At 43.7% G+C, this 22377-nt stretch overlaps 1 long non-coding RNA gene across 1 annotated transcript in view; it reads right to left on the bottom strand.

The window, feature by feature from the left end:
* Window positions 1-241: 241 nt before the first annotated feature.
* The window catches only part of LOC149750222 (uncharacterized), a 64186-nt gene continuing 42050 nt past the window's right edge, over window positions 242-22377 (bottom strand). Inside the window, exon 2 of the long non-coding RNA XR_016392131.1 lies at window positions 242-1935. This is a non-coding gene — a long non-coding RNA (uncharacterized LOC149750222). The remainder of the gene's footprint in view (window positions 1936-22377) is intronic.

Here is a 22377-nt window from a genome sequence, read left to right as displayed (position 1 = left end):
TCTGAAACTAATGACTTAGAGCACGTGCTTGTAGATTGATTAACGGGACTAAAGTCAATGTCTCATAGCTTAGCAGAGACTCTGGAGAGAAATGGAATAAAATACAAATAGTGTTCTGTGAAACTGACTACTGGTACACACGTAAGCTACTCAAATGTTTTCACTGATAGGAAAAACAACAATGATATTTCTGGTTATAAAGCTTCTTTCTGTTCGGCCCCTTCTGTACTTCCTGTTTGTAGTAGACTTCCTCCTCCCCTTGTCCTCCCCCACCAGCGTGAACAAGAGCAGAACTGGAGAAGGTTTTAGTAGATCATTCAACAGACCCCTGTCCCTGAGCTTCTCTGACTGTCAAAACACTTTAGCTTTCAGGAGGCCATGATCTTCAGTACCTGTTTTTTTTTGTTGTTTGTTTGTTGTGAGGTACGCGGGCCTCTCATTGTTGGGGCCTCTCCCGTTGCGGAGCACAGGCTCTGGACGCGCAGGCTCAGCGGCCATGGCTCACGGGCCCAGCCGCTCTGCGGCATGTGGGATCCTCCCGGACCGGGGCACGAACCCGTGTCCCCTGCATCGGCAGGCGGACTCTCAACCACTGCGCCACCAGGGAAACCCTTCAGTACCTGTTTTAAAGTCTATCCCACTCTGCTCCCTGGGAAACTCACAGAGCGCCCCCCCACACCCCCCTGCATCTACAAACAGCCTTTTCTTTTTCACTGTCAGAAGGGTTAGTTGTGAGATTTCCGGGATATGGTGGGAAATCTAGAGGTTTCTTCAAGTCCTATAATTCCTGCTCTGCTTCCTGCCCACTTGAGACGGTATTTCTGCGGAGACCATTCTGGGCTCACATTCCTCCCTCGGTCACAACAAAGATGTCAGGGCCAAAAGGATTCTTTGAGTGCACTTGACATCCCTGTTGAGGCTGTCTATTCTCTTTTGTGATCTCTATCCTGAGGAATTGCAGTTTCTATTTTAAACAAAGTGCTCGTTCTCATCGCAGGCGGTGGCGACACCCCCTGCTCCTTAACCAAATGGGTCACTATTTACGAGTTTCCATTGTGGGCAAAGTACTATTCTAGGTGCATCAGGGTATGAAAAGGTGAGAATGCAGGTCTGTCCTCTGGGCAGACTGGAATCTGTCAGATGGGGAATTAGAACACACACCACCCGATCGACTCCAATACTGTGATATGTGGGCTCTGATGAGGGATGTGAGAGTGGGATAAACTCAAAACGTGTGACAGGCGAATTCTGATGAGGGGATACAGGGTGGCCTTTTCTTGGAAGTGGGATTCATGGGCCACTTTGAAGAAAACATGCCTCCTTTCAATGCCCATCTTAGTTCTGGCATTTATTAATTCACTCCATATTTGCCCCAAGCGCATTTAATGAACCTTCCAACCGCCAGCCTTGCGCCACTAGCTCATTGCCACAGCTAACGTTCCACAGTCACCCAGACAGTTCTTGGACCAGAAGGGTTTCCTTCTTGGGTAACTGTGCACCCCACTCCCCAACATCCAAGACATTTTTCCTCCTGGACTTAGATTTTGGTGAATATTAAAATGATCTTAACTTTCACAGTTCATAGAGAAAAGATTTGGGAAGAAAGCAGTCATAGATTATATACAAGTTGCGCTACTTCTTCATTTGAAAATAGTCTGCCCCAAAGAAGCTCAGTTAAATATTAGCAAACTTTTGTAGTAAAGCGCGCTTACCTTTGACGATCTGGAGCTGAAGCTACGTCTCTTGAAAGCAGCGCAGGACTGACAAGGCAGGGATTTTATCGAGTCTGTGTTCCCTTCTCAATCAGATACAGCTGTGACCCTCCAGGGGTCACAATTGTGAACTTGTGAGCTGGTTACTTTTAGAATCACCTGGGCAGCATTTTGAACCTGCCATTTCTTGAGTTCCGGACCGAGAGTTTCTGTTGCAGCAGATCTGGGAATAAGGATGAGAAATTTATTTTTAAAAAGCTCTCCGAGGTTTTCTGTATAAGCCAGGTTTGGAAGTGACTGTTGTAGGGACTGTGTGATTGGCATGTTAAATTCCTGGTGATTAGTGATACTGGATTAATGCTCTCCCATGATTCCAGTTTCACGGGTCCTTACACACATGATCTACAGCTGATTTAGGAGAGAAAAAGAATGGTTTGTTGGGCAAGGTTGATAGTGGTCACCGTGTGTGAGTTGGTTGCACTTGGTTTTTGTCCATATGGGAGAACGTCTCCTGTGAGTATGATACACCATCACAAAGTGAGGTCGCGCATACAACACATAATATTAAGTGACACTAGAAAAATCAATCAACCATTTGTTGCCATCTTTATACATCCCACTTTTCCTCATTCCTTTCGTTTTATATGCTTGTGATCATAACTGATACTCTACTTTTATCCTCCTGTTAGTATCTTCCTGGAAGTTTTCTCACATTGTTACATAGGCTTTTTTCATTTTCCTTTTTAACACTTGTATGTTCTTGCCCGCTTTTAGCGTATCTGAGTGTACACCACATTGGTTATTTTTAATACTTGCACCAATCAATGTCCTGGGGATTTCTGAGAAGGCCATGCTCACACTTCCATATTTTGGGGATTGTTCACCGACACCACTGTTGGCTCGATGTACTTTAATGTCCGGAAAGTCACTCTTAGAGGTACTCAGCCATTCCCTGACGCCTCTCACTCTCAGTGTAATGCATAAGACAGACCAGGAGATGGCGCTGTGGGTCAACTTTTCCCTCACATCCTGCACTGCAGGTGGTTTTCCTAGAGAGCCCAGGCGAATTATCCCGAGATAAAGTTTTCATTCCTTTCCTACTGGGGCTAATGAACTGTTCAAATCTGTAAGCTAAATGAAATCTTTAAAATTAAAAAAAATTAACTTTTAGCTGGGCATGAAAGATGACAATGGACTGACTTGGAAACCTGCTCTAAAGACATCAGATCTGAACTTCACACTGAACTTGAACTAGGAGGAAGTAGTGAGTTGAGTGTTTACTGGTAGCTTCCAGTTGTTAAGAAACAGGTCAGAGAAAATTTTGAGGAAGGCTAGAGGCCAATCTGGGGTTCCTGCTGCCGTAAGAGAAGCACGGAGAAATGACTGCAATATAAATGGAGCTCTAAAAAATACATATATTTTATGCTTTCCTTGGTTTAACCCTGAAAATGTTGCGCAAAAGTTGCTATCTACAAAATTAGCACAAGGAAACCATCTGATGCCAAGGGCCATAGGATTTTGCCCAAGCCCTTTGTAACCACTAAAGCAGTTGGCTCACTTCCCTAGGCATTCTGAGAAAATGCTAACAGGGTGTTTGGCTTCCCTCTTGTGTATTTATAACTTCTTCTGGTATTTGTAGTTAGAATGTGGCCTGCTGGAATGGATTTTCCTTTCCTATTTGCATGTAAATAACACGACCATGACCCTGTAAATTTCCCACAGGCCATTTTAGACATAGGGTGTTGTGATCCCAGAGGTGGGGGTCTCTGCATCATCACTAAGAGTGTCTAAGCCAATTAGCTCAGTTGGTTTGAGCACGGCTGTAAGACATCCAAGGTCACAGGAATCATCTGTGGCAAGACCAGCCAAGTTAGAGAAGAGAGAGCCTGTGTATTCCCGGCACCAAGAGGAATGTGCTCTAACCCAGGCAAAATGTGAGTTATTGGTAACATGGAAAAATATAATGCGCATGGCTCAGTGTCCCTTGATGGTTAACAGAACAGGCACTCAACTCAGTGATGTCGTCATCAACAGCAGATTCCTCTTTGTCTATACAGGGCAACCGCCTTCCTAAGAATAAAGTTGTTTGAGCCAGTGGTTCCGGACTCAGAGTTTTTATTTTGCGACTCTTTCCACAACTCCCTATGTCTCCTAAATTTTTTACCCTCACACACAATTAGGAAGAAATGGAAAGATGACTCTGCTTGTGGATAGAATCAGGAAACAGTTTAACAGAGGGGATGATTCTCCCACTCGAGGGTCCTCACCAGCTGCACAATTTTAGGGAAACTGTGCAAAGTGGGTTTCTCATCATTTTTGCCTGCTTTCTGCTGTGTCTCTCTGTTAGCCACTATGAGCCAGATGTGTACTTGAGATGTGTAGCTGTTTTCTTGGGAAGCAAAATCTCATCTGAAACAGGAAATGGATTTTTCAGATAAAGGATAAATATTTGTGGTCGAGATGGAGAAGAAAGTCTTTCTGAGCTGAGTTTCTCCTGCTGGCTGGTTGAATGTCTGGCACATCGTAAGAGCCCACGTTCATTACTAAGGGACAGGCTCTGTACTAAGCACAATTTCAGTTCTACTTCTTTTAATCCTCACAAAACCTTGTGAAGTAGGTACTGTTATGATCTGCATTTTTAAGGATGAGGAAATAGGCTCTTAAAGATGAGATGAATTCCCTGGGGTTCCCTGTTAGTAAATGGCAGAGCCATAATTTGAACCCAGGCCATATAATTCCAAGGGCCTACATGTTCTTAAATACTATCCTATCCTATTTGGCCTATAGCTTATCAGAGACAATCTAATTACAATCTGAATCCTTTTTTTTTTTTTCCCAAACAGGATGATATTCTTGTAATTCTGTACTTGGGGAGGAGGCCCAACTTCTGTGTTCATATATGCCTCCCTCCATATGTCTCTTCAATAGGCTGCAGGTATGTAGTGAGGTTAGGAATCCCAGGTTCAGTGTGCCTACTTTTGATTAAGTCCTGTGTGTGTTTAACATCTCTCCTTGGAACGGAAGGCTACCTTTCCTCTACTGTTCTCAGCTTGGGACTGTGTCAAAAACTTCGACAACAAGAAAAGACTCATTCGGTATCCCGTTACAGTGGGATACTCCACTCATTTTAGCGCTCAACAAAATGAAAGTCCTAGAGTTAACAGGAAATACCCTCCTGACTGGGCATGTAAGTAATCCACCTATTGTTACTTGAGCATATTCTCTGGCATTTCATCCAAAGTATTTCCTTTATCTCTGGCAATATATACACTACTCTTGCAAAGGAAAATTCTTCCATAAGTAATTATCAAGAGGATAAAAATTTCTGCCTACCTTTCAGACATGCAACTTTAAAGCAAAACATAGACAAGAATTGGTTTTTAATGTTTACCTCGAACACATGCTTTTAAAAGTTTAGAACCTTGGAGGTTCATTGTTATCTCCCTGCAGAGGCCTTCCTCCCTAGGAGTATCTGCCTTGGGAAGACAGCGTGGCACTTTGCTACAGGGGCTTGGATAAAGGTCATGCCATCATAGATAAAGGAAGTTTCCTAGAAGTTGGATTTGAGTTGGGCCTTGAAGGAAGTGCAGAATTTGGACTGATAAGGAGGTAGGGTTCATCACGTGGAGAAAAAGGTAGGATGAACAAGATTAAGTGTGGAACTGAGCCTAGTGGTATAGCTTAGGAAGCCTGATAGAAGTAGAAGGTAACTTGTCTATATGGTGTGGGGTGGGGACATAGTTTGAATGGATGAGGAATGTGAAATTAATGAAGGATTCAGTGGAGTTGGCAGGATACTAATGGCGATATTTTAGTGTGGACATATTTTTGGAAACCACCTACTCCAAACCTGGCATCTTACTGATGGAGCAATGGAGATTCAAGGTGATGAGGCAAACTTCCCAGAGTCTCACAGGGTATCAGTGGCACAGGGGTCCTTCAGTGCTTGCTCCTTAGTCCATTCCTGCTTCTGTGCTTGGTCTGAGCATAAACGTGAAGCCATTGTAGGCTAGGAAGTAAAGAAGCTCTTCCATGGTACAGTACTAGTTTGTTGGATGTGTGGAACAGGGAGAAAATCAGAAGGAGAACTATTATTATATCAAAGGCGTTTATGGAAAAGAACAAATAACGAGTGTTGGCGAGGATGTGGAGAAAAGAGAACCCTCGTACGCTGTTGGTAGGAATGTAAATGGATGCAGCCACTATGGAGAACAGTATGGAAATTCCCCCCAAAATTAAACATAGAGCTATCATCTGATCCAGCAATTCCACTCCTGGGTATTTATCAGAAGAAAACCAAAACACTCATTAGAAAAGACATATGCATGCCTATGTTCACTACAGATTATTTACAACAGCCAAGATATGGAAGCGGCCTAAGCGTGCATCAATAGATGAATGGATAAAGAAGGTATACAATGAACTATTACTCAGCCATAAAAAAGAATGAAACCTTGCCATTGGCAACAACATGGATGGACTTTGGGGGTATTATGCTAAGTGAAATAAGTCAGACAGAGAAAGACAAATACTATGAGATTTCACTCATATGGGACATCTAAAAAAACAAAGCAAATGAACAAACATAACAAAACAGAAACAAAGATATAGATACAGAGAACAGGCAGGTGTTTGCCAGAGGGGAGGAATATGAGGGGAGGAAAGAAATAGGTGAGGGAGATTAAGAGGTACACACTTCCAGTTAAAAGATAAATAAGTGCTTGGTATGTAATTAACAACACGGTAAATATAATCAACACCGCTGTATGTTATATTAACATATCAAAGTTGTTAAGAGAGTGAATCCTAAGAGTTCTCATCACAAGGAAAACATATTTTTTCTATGTTTAAAAATCTTGTACCTATATGAGATGATGGATGTTCACTAAACTTACTGTGATAGTCACTTCATAATTTTGTAAATCAAATTATTATGCTGTATACCTTGAACTTATACACAGCTCTGTCAATTATTTCTCAATAAAACTGGAAGAAAAAATTATACCTCAAAAAAAAAAAAAAAAAAAGCTTAAGGTGTGTACTGTGGCCTTAACTGTTGGCCCGGGGACAAAGGAGATACTCAGATATATTAAAGGAGAAGTTGGTAGGACCCAATATAGGGCCCAAAGAAGAGAAACATAAGCTGATGACAAGTTTCAAATTCGGGTTTCTTGCAGAATAGCGTCAGGAGAGCAAGAGGGGGAGATTCTGAGTTTGAGTCTGGACATATTTGTTGAACAGACTTGGTGATACACTACTGGAAACAACCATTCATTCATTCATCCAATGAATACTTATGGAATGTGTACTCTGAGCTACTGTGCTAGGTGCTGGGTAAGTGAGATGTGCTTGGACTGGGACCTTTTAAAGCTTTCATTCTAGTGTTTTCTGACGGGGAAACATGGGCTTCGGTGAGAGGCATGGCTGGCAGCCATCAACAGCGTGGTGCCTGGCAGGTGACCTCTCGTAGGCAGTGAGTGCGGCAGGGGGCTGAGGACAGAGACCGTGGACTCCCAATCATTTCAGGAAAGATGCCATCATTACTGTTGACTGAAAAAAAAATGCACAACTTGAGAGCTGTGAGTTTCAGATTTATCTGGGGACTTACTGAGGACTATAACCTGGGAGACAGCCTCTCAGGTAGCTCTGAGGACCTGCTCCGAAGAGGAAGGAGAGGCCAGTATATATGTGATTTTGGCTACGGAGTACGTGCAATCCAGCGTACATCTTGGTAGGTTAGCGCTAGTCATGAGGAACAGGTATTTCAGTTAATCATTTTAATGCTTTGCTTTTCTAAGTATGGGAAGATGCAAGAACCCAGGTTCATAAAAATTTTTCTCCTGAAACATATCTAACTAAGGGCCTGTTTCGCCTGTTTTCCCAAAGCACAGAGTGTCTCATCCCGTCCTTCATCCTGAATTCCTTCCAGGGTGTACTGCAGTCAGTGACTGCAGGGCTGATGACTTAATCTTTGTAGAACCAGATGGTGAACGACATTCTTTGTTTTACAGTATCAACAGATTATGAGTTTTAAATACATTGTCCGAAGAGTTTTAAAACCATTTCCCCTCTCATTTCTTTTATTTAAATGAATTATTTGAGCTTGTCCCCACCAAAGAATTCTCAAACATTCAAGTGAATAGAGTGAATGATTAAATGGGCTGCCAATGGGGTGAATATGTCCACTGACCCAAGATAAAAGGTGACAGGCTCTAATTATATGTAAAAAAATTCCCCTGGCCCACTGAGCTGGCACCAGCCCCTTTTGTTGGTTTCATTTGTCAGGATTCTTCAAGCTTGGCCTTGCTCCACCAGGTGATGGTAAGTGCTAAACCCTCTCTTTTTTTTCTACCTAGTTTTAACCCAAGCTTGGACTGGCCTTCGGGTAGATAAGGACAATGGGCTCCTAAAAGATTTAAGAGGTTAAGGACAGGCCAGGGAGCACCCCACAATCTCCTGATTAAATAGCAAAGGTAGTTGTTGGAGGTTAAGAGAAAATCTTTTTGAATGTTAGTACAAACTAAAATTAGCATTGATTTACATGTTCAAAGCCTTATTTACTACTTCATTATATTATAATGATTTTGTTAAATTTGAAACCTCTAAAAAACTCCCAGAAGCAATCATAATGTAGATCTTACAGGTGAAAGATCAACTGTTAAAATAGAATCTGTAATAAAAAAAAAATGGAGAAATTGTCTTAATAACTGAAGTTTTTAATAGTCTTTTCCAGAAATGTCTTCTTAGAGTGAGATGTGTATTGAGAAGCGCTGTAGGAGTTCACTCTTTGAAAGGCTGCAATGACTGGTGATCTGAAGAAATTTCTAGATTCCTCAAGGGCAGCCATTCTCCATACGCTTCTTTGTTCTGCCAACTTCCCATTTTTCTCCTTCCTGTGTAATTGTGTGTGTGTGTGTGTGTGTGTGTGTGTGTGTGTGTGAGAGAGATCTTTCCCTTTTTGTCTGTGGAAATGCTACGTACCCCGGCACCTCCTGTTCAGTCTCTTTAACTGTATCTCTCTCTAGGCTTCCTCTCACTTTTCTTTCCCAGGACACAGAGACTCTCAGAATTTTACTTCTATCTGCTCTGACCCATTACAATTTTATTTTTAACACTCAGAATGTCATTATTTTATGTTGTAGCTCCTGTTGGGAATGGGCAAAAGTGTCTCACTGTGTCCCCCATGTCTAGACAATAATAATCTCTGCTCCTGGAACAGCTGGCAAGGTCAGCTCTGGGAACTGTGGATCTTAAGTGATAGCAGCACGTCTCAATCTTTTCTGAAGTGCCTTGTGAATAATTTTCAACCATTAATAATATTAGCACCCAAGTATGTGAGTGACAATTCTCAGAAAATAAAATCAGAGAGGATTGCAAGTTATCCCTAAAATCACTCATCCTCACCTTTTGCATTCCAACGTGTTCTGGCATAGAAGAGAAAGCCACAAAGTTGCAGAAGTGAATCAGAAAGGAATATAACCACAGTCAACCTGGGTACCTATAAGCAGTGTGTTCACATGTGTCCTTTTTAATTTATTATTTTTAGGGGTGGGAGGTGGGAAATGCATCATGGACCTATTTGGGGAAAAAAAATCCAGATTTTATTTAATAATGAATCAAGCAACCCTGAGGTCCACATCCCTTCCCTCATGAATATTCAAGTTTCTCTGAGTGACAGAGAATGAAAGGGAATTTCTACCATAGTGTAGTTACATCAAAATGTATACACTGAACATGATTCATAATTATCTGTACAAATTAACTTCATTACACACACTTTGCTCTTCAGAGATCTGCCCGGACATTTTGGCCCTGCCCATTGATGGCCAGCACTTACTGCTTCTCTCTCTACCTGTCTCTGTTTCTCTCTTTTTGCTTTCCTGCTCTCCTTCCTTCCCTCCCTGCCTCACTTACACCCTCACCAGACCCCATCTTTCCTCTTCTCTCAACAGAGAGTCTGTCTTCCTACAGTGTGGCTCTCTGCCAGGAATAATGGAAATGGTGAAAAGTTTCTTGTGGTTAGAGGTGAAGCCAACAGTGAGTGAGGCTTGTCCTTCTCTCTCCTCCCCTCTAGACACCCTCCTCCCTGGTATGCATTCAGGATGGGGGCAGGGAGCACAGGGCTGGTGGCCAGAAGAGCCAAGGGATTCCTGTTGCCTCTTTCTGCCTGCTGTGTGCTCTGAAGCAGGGATTACGAACATTTTCTGGAGGTGCTGGGAGGATGGGAGAGTGCCAAGCAAATACGGCTCTTCCTCAGAGAGGAAGAAAGGCCCCCAAATTCCCCGAGGGGCCCCCTCCTGGACTCCCAGGACACACAAGGGCCCAACGGAGTGGACGCCAACATGCATCCTGGGCCCATCTGGCGCTGTTAAAACCTTGCCCCTGTGTGTTTGGGTTAGTCCATGAGAGAATTTCCAGGACTCTTGAAATGCTTGTGGGTAACCTGGAATTTCCTGAGAGACCTGGATGCCGAGATCACTAGCCAGTTTCAGGGATCCATGCATTCTGTGAGCGACAAAGACATTTGTGTAAAAGTGAGTCGCAGAAGATCCTTGGAAATTTTTGAGCCTTAAATTCCCTGTAAGGCACAAACACACCAACTATAAAAGTTCTAGGCTACGGGAGAGAAGGCCTAACTCTCAATCAAGCCAGAGATATATAGGCAGCTATCACGTGTCTTCGGCTCACTCTAAAAGCCAGCTTTTTAATATTTGTGGATATAGGCCATGTGACTACAAGATCAACAACCATTTTCTTAGTTCTCTTTGAAGTTGAAAGGTAAAGGCCTTATGGGGCTCACTGGAATTCCCAAGGTCTCCTGGGCCAAGACACAGAACAGTGGTTGAACAGTTGATGTTCTGAATAGAGACTTAATTGAATTTCCTAGCCAATGCCAGGCCTAAATTCCTCCAAAGGAAAACCCAGAAATGGCCATCTGTGCTTTCCTTTTGGGACGGATCAGCAAGGTCACTCTTATGTAAGCCTCCATCAAGCATATATATGCGTACACAGAAACCCTTTTGGGGGCCACCACTTGCCTTAACTTTCAGTAGCATCAGCATATTCCTTTCTTGTAGATCACATCGTTCTGTCATTTTTGAGTCACTTAACATATTATTCACTCATGCGCCAGATCCTTTATCAGGTAGTGGGGAAATGATCATGAGCGAGATAGTCCCAGGTCCTTGCCCCTTAAAAGTATAAAATCCCCACAAAGCAGGATAGAAGGTTCCTCTGATGCCACACCAATGGGCACAGGCTCCAGAGCCCGGACAGTACTGCTTCTCTTGTCCATCCCTCCCTCTAGATCAGGGGTCCCCAACCGCCAGGCCACAGACCAGTGCTGGTCCGGGGCCTGTTAGAAACCGGGCTGCACAGGAGAATGTGAGTGGCGGGCGAGCGAGTGAAGCGTCATCTGCCGTCGCTCCCCACTGCTCCCGTTACTGCCTGAACCGTCCTCCCCCGGCCCCCTCACCCCCATCCGTGGAAAAACTGTCTTCTGCGAAACCAGCCCCTGCTGCCAAAAAAGGTTGGGGACCACCGCCCTGGATACTGTGGCTTCAGGATGTGAATGAAAAGCGTCGCCTGCCGTATCAGTAAACAAAGGATGTTGTAGCCATTAACCCACCCTCCCGTGGTGAGCCCTGAGGGAACTCAGGATGGAGACAAAGGGGCTGCCTGCTGCCAACCACTCAGCCACTGCAACAACCTCCAACGGTGCCCCCTGAGGGGACTCAGGGTGGGAAAGAACCGGACACTGGCCCCAGAGAGCTGAGGTGCACATCCAAGGAATGATTTCAGTAAACCCACACTCTTGCGTGTTCCATACATAGAAAAGTGCTAAATTCCTCAACTTGAGATGTCTGGTTTTCTTTAATTAACAGTAATCTTTCCAACTACCTGGTCTTTGTTGCAAAAACTCCTCTATATCCTGGTTCCTCCCTCACCTCTTGGGAGCCGTCCCTCACAGCTAGCTGAGAGGCTTAAGTCCTCAATTTTGTCCGCCGAATAAAACATCACTCTCAACTTTTAGGTTGTGCATTTTTTTTGTTTTCAGTCGACAAGGATTAGCTACATCGGCCCCAACCTTGGCTCCAGCACTTCCATTTTTGGCTTTTCTAAGAGAGATGTTTGGGAAGGACAAAGAACCCGCTTCCAAAACCAGGATGTGATGCTGTAAGGCCACCCGCTTTTGACTGCCATTTGATGATGTTTTCCTAATGGTAATTGTTTCTGCAAAGCCTACAAGACTTAGATTTCCTCCTAGAAGCAAAATAAACGTGTAAATGCTATCACTGTGCTCTGACAAAGTCCCAATTTTTCACTTTCCTTCTAATCGTTGTAATTCAATCCACTAAGGATCCTGTGCCCGAGGAGTTGACTATCTGGTCTAGGAAACAGCTACAAACGTGAAAGCATCTCGGGGGAGGGCCACGCAAGGCAACAGGAGTCAGACAAGAGGTTATTCTTTTGGGCTAAAATAGCCAGTGACTGCTTCCCACAGGGGATGACATGGGGTCTGGAGCATGAAACGTGGCCGAGGGAGGCGCTTCCAACAGAGGAAAAATATGTGTACAGGTGTAGAGAAGGAAGTATTTGTGGCATGCGAGGTGGCAAGGAGGAGACTGGCCCACCTGGAGCTCCGAGTTTTGTTTGGATAGAAACCCAGCTACTCTGTCCAGAGACGCCACCCAGGGATCTCCATGGCTCAGAGAGAACTTTCCATGTGGAGAGAGTAACTCATGTGGCCTTTTGCCCACCACTGCCACCACCATAAAGCCATCAAGGATAGAAATTAGGAGAAAACAGCTCATTTCCTCATCCTTTGCTTAAAGCATCCATTTTCCAGGGGCAATTTTGTAAACGAAGAATTTTCCTGTTCTAACGGATACGTGAGTTTCTTTAATAAACAACAGGTTGAAGGAAATGATCACACATTCATACTCAATTCCCCCAGTATTCCATGGCACCCTTCACGCATCAGAATGGAAAAGCAGAGTTCCCCTAATGGTCACAGCCACATTACATGTCTGCAAAGAAAAAGGCCTTAAACTGCCAAGAACTTAAGCCAAGAAAGACCATAAAAGGTACATTCTCTTTCGAGGTGATGCAGTCAGTACAAAGGTGTTCTGTCTGAGATTTGTAAAGCTGCTTGTGCATGAGTTGGATTGTGAATTTGACTGGCAGCCAATTGTAAGCCAGCAGTGAGGAAAACCTGCTCTAGATAGATTTCCACGCCAACACGTACGCACGGCATCACTGTGGACAGAGATGGTAATCAAGAGTGTCCTGGGTGAGGACAACTGCATCAGAGAATCAATACTGGACTCAAATACCACCACAGTCTAAGACCTTTCCAAAGAAAGCTTTCAATATTCGTCACCATGAGCGTTAGACAGGGCTCTATTTGTGCCGCCTGAGGTTTTCTCTTCCACATAGATGCAGGGAAGTCTTCTTGGGTGAAATATAGTTAATTCCCAGGTTCTGGAAACCTTAGGTTCATTTTTCCTCCATGCGGTCAGAGAGAAGAGCGAAACGAAGGGGTGAACCTGCTAGGGCGTGTCCAATCTAGCCCCAAACTACAAAAGAAGTTACAGAACATGGCCCTCACTGTGCCTCTTTCTGAAAAATAAGGGCTTCCCCCCACCTTTCATCCCTTTCCAAACCTCTGCCTGTCTCGTTACTTCCCCAAGTAAATCTTCCTTGGCAAGGTGCTCAAATCACGTTTCCCAGGACACGCTGTCAGCCTTCTGCCCTCACAGCTTTCTGCCTGCCATTCCCCTTGGCCTGGAGTTCCCTTTCCGTTCTCCCTGGTTATCTAAATCAAATACAGCTTTCAAGATTCATCTTAAATATCTCTTCCTCAGAGCAGCTTCCCTGATCACTGCAGTCTAGTTGAAAGTCTCCTGCCCTTTAGCCACTATAGCTCGCCGAGTGACATTAAGTAACGACTTTAGCACTGTGTGTGACACGCTGCCTCGTGTAATTATTATCTGTGAGTTAACCCCCTAACTAACCCAAAAGCTTACAGAGAGGTAGAGAGGATGGGCCATGTATGACTCATTTTTTATGGCCTAATATCCAAATTTCTTTGTGTTTAATTTTTAGATACACGTTGGTTCCCCAAATCAATGTAGACACATTTAAGGTTTTTTGGAGTTTGAAGGATTCATTGAAAAAATCAGCTAGAACCAAAATAATACTCCCTCAGACCTAAAGGAAACATGCCTAGCCCTTAAGCATGAAAAGTTCTTTTGATTTCTTATGGAACCCAAGACGTATTTAAATCGTGATTCAGAGCTTGTGCACTGAACATCTGAGGCCTAAACAGATGTTGCCATTGACTGATATGGTAACGGATGCAAACTGGTAAAGAGAAGAAAGAAGCATATTCCGGAGCGGGGGGAGGGATGGAGGCCATCATAGACTACTACTGCAGTGACCAGTCTGGACACTGATTTGGGGTCTGTCTAGTTTTAGTCCACGGAGGTATGGGGGAAAATCTTGGATCAAGATGAGGAATCGAGGAAACACCAATCTGTTTCAATCTAAACTTCTTGTAGCCTCAGCTAATCTTCCTCTGGGTGACTCTTGCTGTTCATACTTAAAGCCATCCACAGTGGACTTGATTACTTCCTTGTTTGGGGGCCCTTATACTGTACTAACACAAAATTCACTTTCTGCATTGAGACATAATTTTATTTATTTAATTTCTTTGGCTGTGTTGAGTCTTCGTTGCTGTGCATGGGCTTTCTCTAGTTGCAGTGAGCGGGGGCTACTCTTTGTTGCGGTGCGTGGGCTTTTCATTGCGGTGGCTTCTCTTGTGGAGCTCGTGCTCCAGGCGTACGGGCTTCAGTAATTGTGGTGCGTGGGCTCAGTAGCTGTAGCACACGGGCTTAGCTGCTCCATGGCATGTGGGATCTTCCTGGACCAGGGCTTGAACCCGGGTCCCCTGCACTGGCAGGCGGATTCTTAAACACTGTGCCACCAGGGAAGCCGTGTATTAAGATATAATTCACATGCTATGAAATACATCTGTTTTAATAGTACAATTCAATGGTTTTTAGTGGATTCACGAAGTTGTACAGCTATTACTGTTAATTACAGAATAATTTTCATTACCCCGCAAAGAAATTTCATATCCATCAGCAGTCAGGCTCTATCCTTTTGTTCCCTCAGCTATGGGAAACCATAAATCTACTTTCTATCTCTATGGAGTTGTCTGTTCTGGACATTTCATTGAAAAGGAATGATACTATGAAACTACCAATGGCATTTTTCACAGAACTGGGACAAAAAATTTCACAACACGGAAGACTCTGAATAGCCAAATCAATCTTGAGAAAGAAAAATGGAGCTGGAGGAATCAGGCTCCCAGACTTCACACTATACTACAAAGCTACAGTAATCAAGACAATATGGTACTGGCACAAAAACAGAAACATAGATCAACGGAACAGGATAGAAAGCCCAGAGATAAACCCCAACGGAACAGGATAGAAAGCCCAGAGATAAACCCACGCACATATGGTCTCCTTATTTTTGATAAAGGAGGCAAGAATATACAATGGAGAAAAGACACCCTCTTTAATAAGTGGTGCTGGGAAAACTGGACAGCTACGTGTAAAAGAATGAAATTAGAACACTCCCTAACACCAAACACAAAAACAAACTCAAAATGGATTAAAGACCTAAATGTAAGGCTAGACTATCAAACTCTTAGAGGAAAACATAGGCAGAACACTCTATGACATAAATCACAGCAAGATCCTTTTTGACCCACCTCCTAGAGAAATGGAAATAAAAACAGAAATGATCAAATACGACCCAATGAAACTTCAAAGCTTTTGCACAGCAAAGGAAACCATAAACAAGATGAAAAGACAACCCTCAGAATGGGAGAAAATATTTGCAAATGAAGCAACTGACAAAGGATTAATCTCCAAAATTTACAAGCAGCTCATGCAGCTCAGTATCAAAAATACAAACAACCCAATACAAAAATGGGCAGAAGACCTAGACATTGCTCCAAAGAAGATATACAGATTGCCAACAAACACATGAAAGGATGCTCAACATCATTAATCATTAGAGAAATGCAAATCAAAACTATAATGAGATGTCACCTCACGCCAGTCAGAATGGCCATCATCAAAAATCTACAAACAATAAATGCTGGAGAGGGTGTGAAGAAAAGGGAACCCTCTTGCACTGCTGGTGGGAATGTAAATTGATACAGCCACTATGGAGAACAGTATGGAGGTTCCTTAAAAAACTAAAAATACAACTACCATACGACCCAGCAATCCCACTACTGGGCATATACCCTGAGAAAACCATAATTCAAAAAGGGTCATGTACCACAATGTTCATTGCAGCTTTATTTACAATAGCCAGGACATGGAATCAACCTAAGTGTCCATCGACAGATGAATGGATAAAGAAGACGTGACACATATATATAATGGAATATTAGCCATAAAAAGAAATGAAATTGAGTTATTTGTAGTGAGGTGGATGGACCTAGAGTCTGTCATACAGAGTGAAGTAAGTCAGAAAGAAAAAAACAAATACTGCATGCTAACACATATATATGGAATCTAAAAAAAAAAAAAAGAAAAAAAAATGGTGCTGAAGAACCTAGGGGCAGGAAAAGAATAAAGATGCAGACGTACAGAATGGACTTGAGGACATGGGGAGGGGGAAGGGTAAGCTGGGACGAAGTGAGAGAGTGGCATGGACATATATACACTACTAAATGTAAAACAGATAGCTAGTGGGAAGCAGCTGCATAGCACAGGGAGATCAGCTTGGTACTTTGTGTCCACCTAGAGGGGTGAGATAGGGAGGGTGGGAAGAAGACGCAAGAGGGAGGAGATACGGGGATATATGTATATGTATAGCTGATTCACTTTGTTATAAAGCAGAAACGAACACACCATTTTAAAGCAATTATACTCCAATAAAGATGTTAAAAAGAAAAAAGGAATGATACAATTTGCAACCTTTTACACTTGGCTCCTTTCACTTAGGATAATGTTTTCAAGGTTCATCCATATTGCAGCATGAATCAGTACTTCATTCCTTTTTATGGCTGAATAATATTTTACTGTATGGATATCCCACATTTTTTTTATCCATTCATCAGTTGATGGATATCTGGATTGTTTCCACTTTTTGGCTATTATGAATAATGCTGCTATAAAAGCTATACAAGATTTTTCCTTTTTTTTTTTTTTGTGGATATATGTTTTAAATTTTCTTGGGTATATACCTGTGAGTGGAATTGCTAGGTTAAGTGTAAACTCAGTGTTAACTTTCTAGGGGACTGTTTTCCAAAGTGACTGCAACATTTTACATTCCCAGCACCAGTGCATAAGTGTTCCTATTTCTCCATAGTCTCACTAATACTTCTAGTTTGTCTGTCTTTTTGATCATAGCCATCCTAGTGTGTGTGAGTGGTGTTTCACTGTGGTTTTGATTTGCACTTCCCTGATAATGTTGAGTGTTTTTTCCTATGTTTATTGACCATTTGTATATCTTCTTTGGAGAGATGTCTATTCAAATTTTTTGGCCCATTTAAAAATTGGGTTATTTTTCTTCTATTATTGAGTTGCAAGAGTTCTATGTATAGTCTCAAAATTCACTTTCAATTGCAAGTTAATCAACTGATTCCCACAGCAGTTTCTTCTTACAACACAATCCTCAGCATGCTGATGTCCTGCACTGCTTTTTAACTTAAAAATAGTTTTGTCTTGCTTGACCATACAGCTGTATCTTTTAGTACTCTCTCCTATATCTGTGCTCTCACCTGGCTCTGATTTCTATATCTGTGTAATAAAAAGGATGGCAGGTCACTTTGGGGAGAGAAAAGAGCCATTTCCTAATTGGATCTGTATTAGTTTTTATCGGTGCATAACAAATTACCACAAATGTTGAGGCTTAAAATAATATACATTTATTATCTTACAGTTTCCAAGGATCAGGAGTCTGGGCATGGCTAAGCTGTGTCCTCTGCCCAGACTCACACAGGACTGCAGTCGGCTGTGTAATGTTCTCAACAGAGGCTCAACTTGGGAAAGATCCATATTCACACTCCCTCAGCTGGCATGACGAATGGCAGAATTGATTTCCTTGCAGTTACAGGACTCACAGCCTCTCACTTCTTCAAGGCCAGCAGAAGAGAGTTTCTCCCACCTCAGGGAGGGCTCCTATCTCTTAAGGGCTTTCACCTGATTAGGTCAGGCCCACCACGGTGCTCTCCCTTTTAATTAACGCAAGTCAACAGATTAGGGTCTTTAATTACATTGCAAAACTCCTTCACCTTGTTGGCTACAAGCAAGTCACAGGTCCCATCCACACTCAAGGGGAGGGAGTCATAAAAGGGCATGAGCCATTGGGAGCTTCCTTAAGGTGTGTCTACTACAGGATACTAGCTGAAAAAGGGTTTTCTACTAAGCAAAAAGAAACACCATGAGTTCTTTTTAAGATAATGCCATTAAATCACTTTCCTAGCTACAGAGGCTCCAAAGTTGTTCCTGTTTCACCATGTTTCACCACTTTTCAGTGACATAAAGGCTACAGAACAAATGTGCATAAATGACTGTGTAGGGCATCATGAAATTCTTTTCAATACATAACAGTCATAAGTCTCGCAATGACTGGCTTTCATTAGACAGCCTACATTTTCCATAATCACATATTAATAATGATAAAGAGAGTTAATGCATGTATAGTGCTTTCTGTGGTCTGGTACTTTACGCATATTGGCATTTAATCTCCATAATCAATCTTAGAAGTGGGTATTGTTGTTTTATCATCCTGTGTTACAGATGAGGGAACTGGACACAGAGAAACTGTTACCAGAGGGAGCTGGTCAAGTGGATGCACCATAAGAAGCAGAGCTTGGACTGAACCGAGGGAAGCTGCCCTCAGACCCATCACGCCCTTTGCCACTCCAAGAGCTGAAGAGTCACTCAGTGGAGGAAGTGCACATCTGGGTGTCATCAAGGCCCTCACTCCACACAGAGCCTCAAGTGAAAACACATCCGCTAGCTCACTGTCGTCTATGGAAATGGGTCATCAGCAGAGGGTCTCTTGGGTCATTATAAAAACTGTTGACTAATACACACAGAGCCAAAGAGAAGAAAGTAGTTTAAAATCCTAAGAAAGCACCTCATATGCTTTCTCCATTGTGTAAGTCGCCTTTGGTCAGAGGAGAGTACCATTCACTCAAGCTGCACTAAAACAGCTCACATTCTGCACGCACCAGTACACGAAGCATCAAAGCACTCATCTAACTTATTATTAAGAGCCAAGTATGTGTCAGGTGCTGTGCTATGCACTAGGGACTCGGAGGAGGAAAAGAGTCACGATTCCACTTCCAGGGAGATAACCTTCCAGTGGTGGGAGGACACAGTAAAGAAACAAACACAAATACAATATCAGGGCATACAATATAAGGGCAGCCATAGGTGTTACACTGAGAACAAGACAAGATGGTGGTTGAGACTAGCACCCACGGTTACCCCTTCTCTGGATTAAAAAATAGAAGCATGTAAATCCGTCAAGAGCTGCAATGAGTGTTTTTAATTTTAAGAGAAGAAACACCGACAAGTAAGCTCATTGAGGAAAAAAAATGGCAGATGGAGCAGCCTCCAGCTGGAGGCTGAACTCAACCAGGCCCTTGTGCGTGTTCATGCCGCTCCCAGTCCCAGCTTCCACCTTTTCCTGGCTGCTCCCATCCACAGTCATCTTGTTTCTGACCGCACCTCAGTCCAAACAACTGCCGGCTCCCAGAATGGACACACTGCACCTTCCGGGTTCCCACGCTCTGCCTAGCCAGTTACCCATTCCAGGAGCCCCGGGAGCCCAGTTCTACACATTTCTGCTCGGACTGGTCCTGGGGTGTGAACAGTACAGGGGTTATTTCATGGATACCACACATGAACTGCTGTGTGCTCTAAAACAGGGCTTAAGAACATTTTCTGGAGGTGCTGCAGTGTTTAGCCTTATCCAGATCCTGCTGGCTCTGCCTCTTGCTGCCGGCCCCTTGGAACTGACAACAGGTTTTGGCTTCCTAGAGATAAACCGTCACCACCTCTTCCTCCTCCAGACTCACCCCAACTGACTCCAGTCCTGAGGGCCCAGGTCTCCTCCTCTGACACTAAACCAAGGGTTCAGACTTACAAGTGAGTCTTAAAGCCAGGCCCCCTGAAACAGCATCTCCCTCTCCATTCAAGCTCCTTCATCAGTAGGTAATTAGAGCTAAGCTCAGGTCAGGTCATCCACGGGGTGGTCAGAGCTTTGGTAAGTTTCAACTACACACAGCAACTCTGGCTCCCCTCCCCTCCCTCCCCTCCCTCCCCTCCCTTCCCCTCCCCCCCCTTCCCCTCCCCTCCCCTCCCCTCCCCTCCCCTCCCTCCCCTCCCCTCCCCTCCCCTCCCCTCCCCTCCCCTCCCCTCCCCTCCCTCCCCTCCCTCCCCTCCTCTCTCCTCCCCTCCCTCCCCTTCTTTCCCCTCCCTCCCCTCCTCCCTCCCCTCCTCCCTCCCCCTCCCCTCCCTCCCTCCCTCCCCTCCACACTACCTCGCCTGGGCCAACAGGCCCCACCCCACTCCCCACAGTCCCATCCTAGGGGGCACCAAGCCCCGCATCATTAACAAGCTCCTCAGGTGATTCTGATCTGCTGTCCTGCTGAAAATTACTGTGATTAAAGGAAGATGGAAAGAGATCTGAAGGAAAAAAATCCCAAAACTCAAGCGGTTTCCTAATGCAACAAAAAACATGTTCTGCAATTATGCCATTTCAGCCTATATTTTTAGAATAATTCTCCTGGATAATCCATACAGAGGATATAAGATATTCCCAGGAATCTGCAAAGCTATTCTCATACTTTCTTTGGTGATTCTGGTCAGCAGTCATAAGACCTTGATTTCTGGCTTAGCTTTTCAAACTGAAGGGCTGTTCCAAACAAGATGATGAACTTTCAGGGAAAGTAGGCCTCTGACTGCACTATAATAGGAAAGGAGGGGAAGGCTCCAGTTTTCTTCAGAATTCCTCCTGCTGAAGGCCTCGTCAACACAGAGCGCTTCAGTGGGGTCTCAGGCCGGACTTTCCAAACAGAGCAATTTCCAAAGTTATAAACATGCTGCCTGTTTTGGAAAGTGTGAGAATCTCTGGTCATCATCAGTTTGTAATTGTTGAAGTTTTACAAGTGAGGTTAAAAGGAAGAATTTTGGTAACAAATTTCTCAAATCAAACTAACAAGGACAAAATTACCCCAAATTTGTTATTCTCGATGACATAAATGGAACATGTTATTTGACAGAAATACTTATTCACTCTCTTATTTTCTTCTAAAGAATTGTCTGGATGTTTTTTTGATAGATGAAATCTATTTTGTTGAAATAAAATAAATTAAAAGAAGGCATATAATAAAAATAAAAGTGAAAAAAGAATACAGTTCGGGTAGCTCACTCCATAGCAGATGCCTGATGGCTGGAATGTTACTTGCTTCCTCCAGACCCCTATCTCACAATGCACTTTACCTCAGCCAACCCCGACGGACACGAGAACGGGCCGAGAACGTGTCAGGTAAGGAGAAAGACGGGGGAGCCCTAGAATGAGGTCAACTCCCACCTCTATGTAGGCCTCCCAGAAGGATCACCCATCTTCCAAGCCCACTCCACCTTGGTCTCTGCAACTGTCAGAAGCAACCATTTTACAGCCAGCTCTTCTGTCCTTTCCTGCCCAATGAATATCTGGTTTGTGGATTATTTGGCCTCAGACATATCCATTTGCATTTTTCCATGATGATTTGTAGTCCTGTCCCTGCCTTTCCCATTTTCCTAATTCCTTTAGGTTATTCCTTTGCTTATGCTGGTGTTTATTACATTTCTCCATTCGGAATCGTCTGTGAATTTCATTTTCAAGCCCCTTCTCACTCCCTAAGGTTAATAAAGACAGGTCTGAGTGAGATGGGAGGAAAGGCCAGCTTCCTCTAGCACCCCCCGGAGCCCACCCTCTGGAGCCAGCCCAGCGTTCTGAGGGCTGTTTCCTTCCACCCGGCACATTTTTCCATCCATGTGACAGGATGGGCAGCCAAGATGATCTGCCTTCACTTGTGCCACGTCTCAGGACCCTTTATTAACCGCCAAAGTTCAGAATTCACGGATGGAACATCTGTTCCTGTCAGTTTTTATGCTGGGGCTACACCCCAAAGGAAAGGGTTTGCCTTCTCCTCAAGGGCCACATGGCAAATTGTTGTCAGTTTAATATGTGCAGTATGGAAACACAATCCTCTCTCTCCTACCCTCTGGGAAATTACATTTCCCTTCCATATCCCCGAATTGTTCTGAGGGTACCCTTCACTCTTCTTTTTATTGTTGTATAGAACAAGCAATCTCCCTTCAGGAGAGTCAGTGGGGAACCAAAGCCATTCAGTCCTTCTAATATTACTTGGAAATTGGTCTGCAGTGTTTTCCGCCACCACTGAGCCCCTTAATTCTCACTTTGCGCAATCAGGGTTCTGCTGATCAAGGCAAGACTTTGCCAACTGGCAAAGCCTAGTTCCATGTAGGTCTTGGAAAGCAGGAGAAGGGTTGAAATCAGGATGCTCATGAAAGATGCAACTTAGATTTAAACATGATATTTGCAGACAGGAGGA

This window comes from Delphinapterus leucas, chromosome 2 (genome assembly GCF_059928025.1).
Source record: "Delphinapterus leucas isolate spDelLeu-1000000601 "Yukka" chromosome 2, BTC_Dleu_Yukka2, whole genome shotgun sequence".
In the NCBI taxonomy this organism is placed as follows: domain Eukaryota; kingdom Metazoa; phylum Chordata; class Mammalia; order Artiodactyla; family Monodontidae; genus Delphinapterus; species Delphinapterus leucas.
This window is presented reverse-complemented; position numbering and strand designations above follow the sequence as displayed.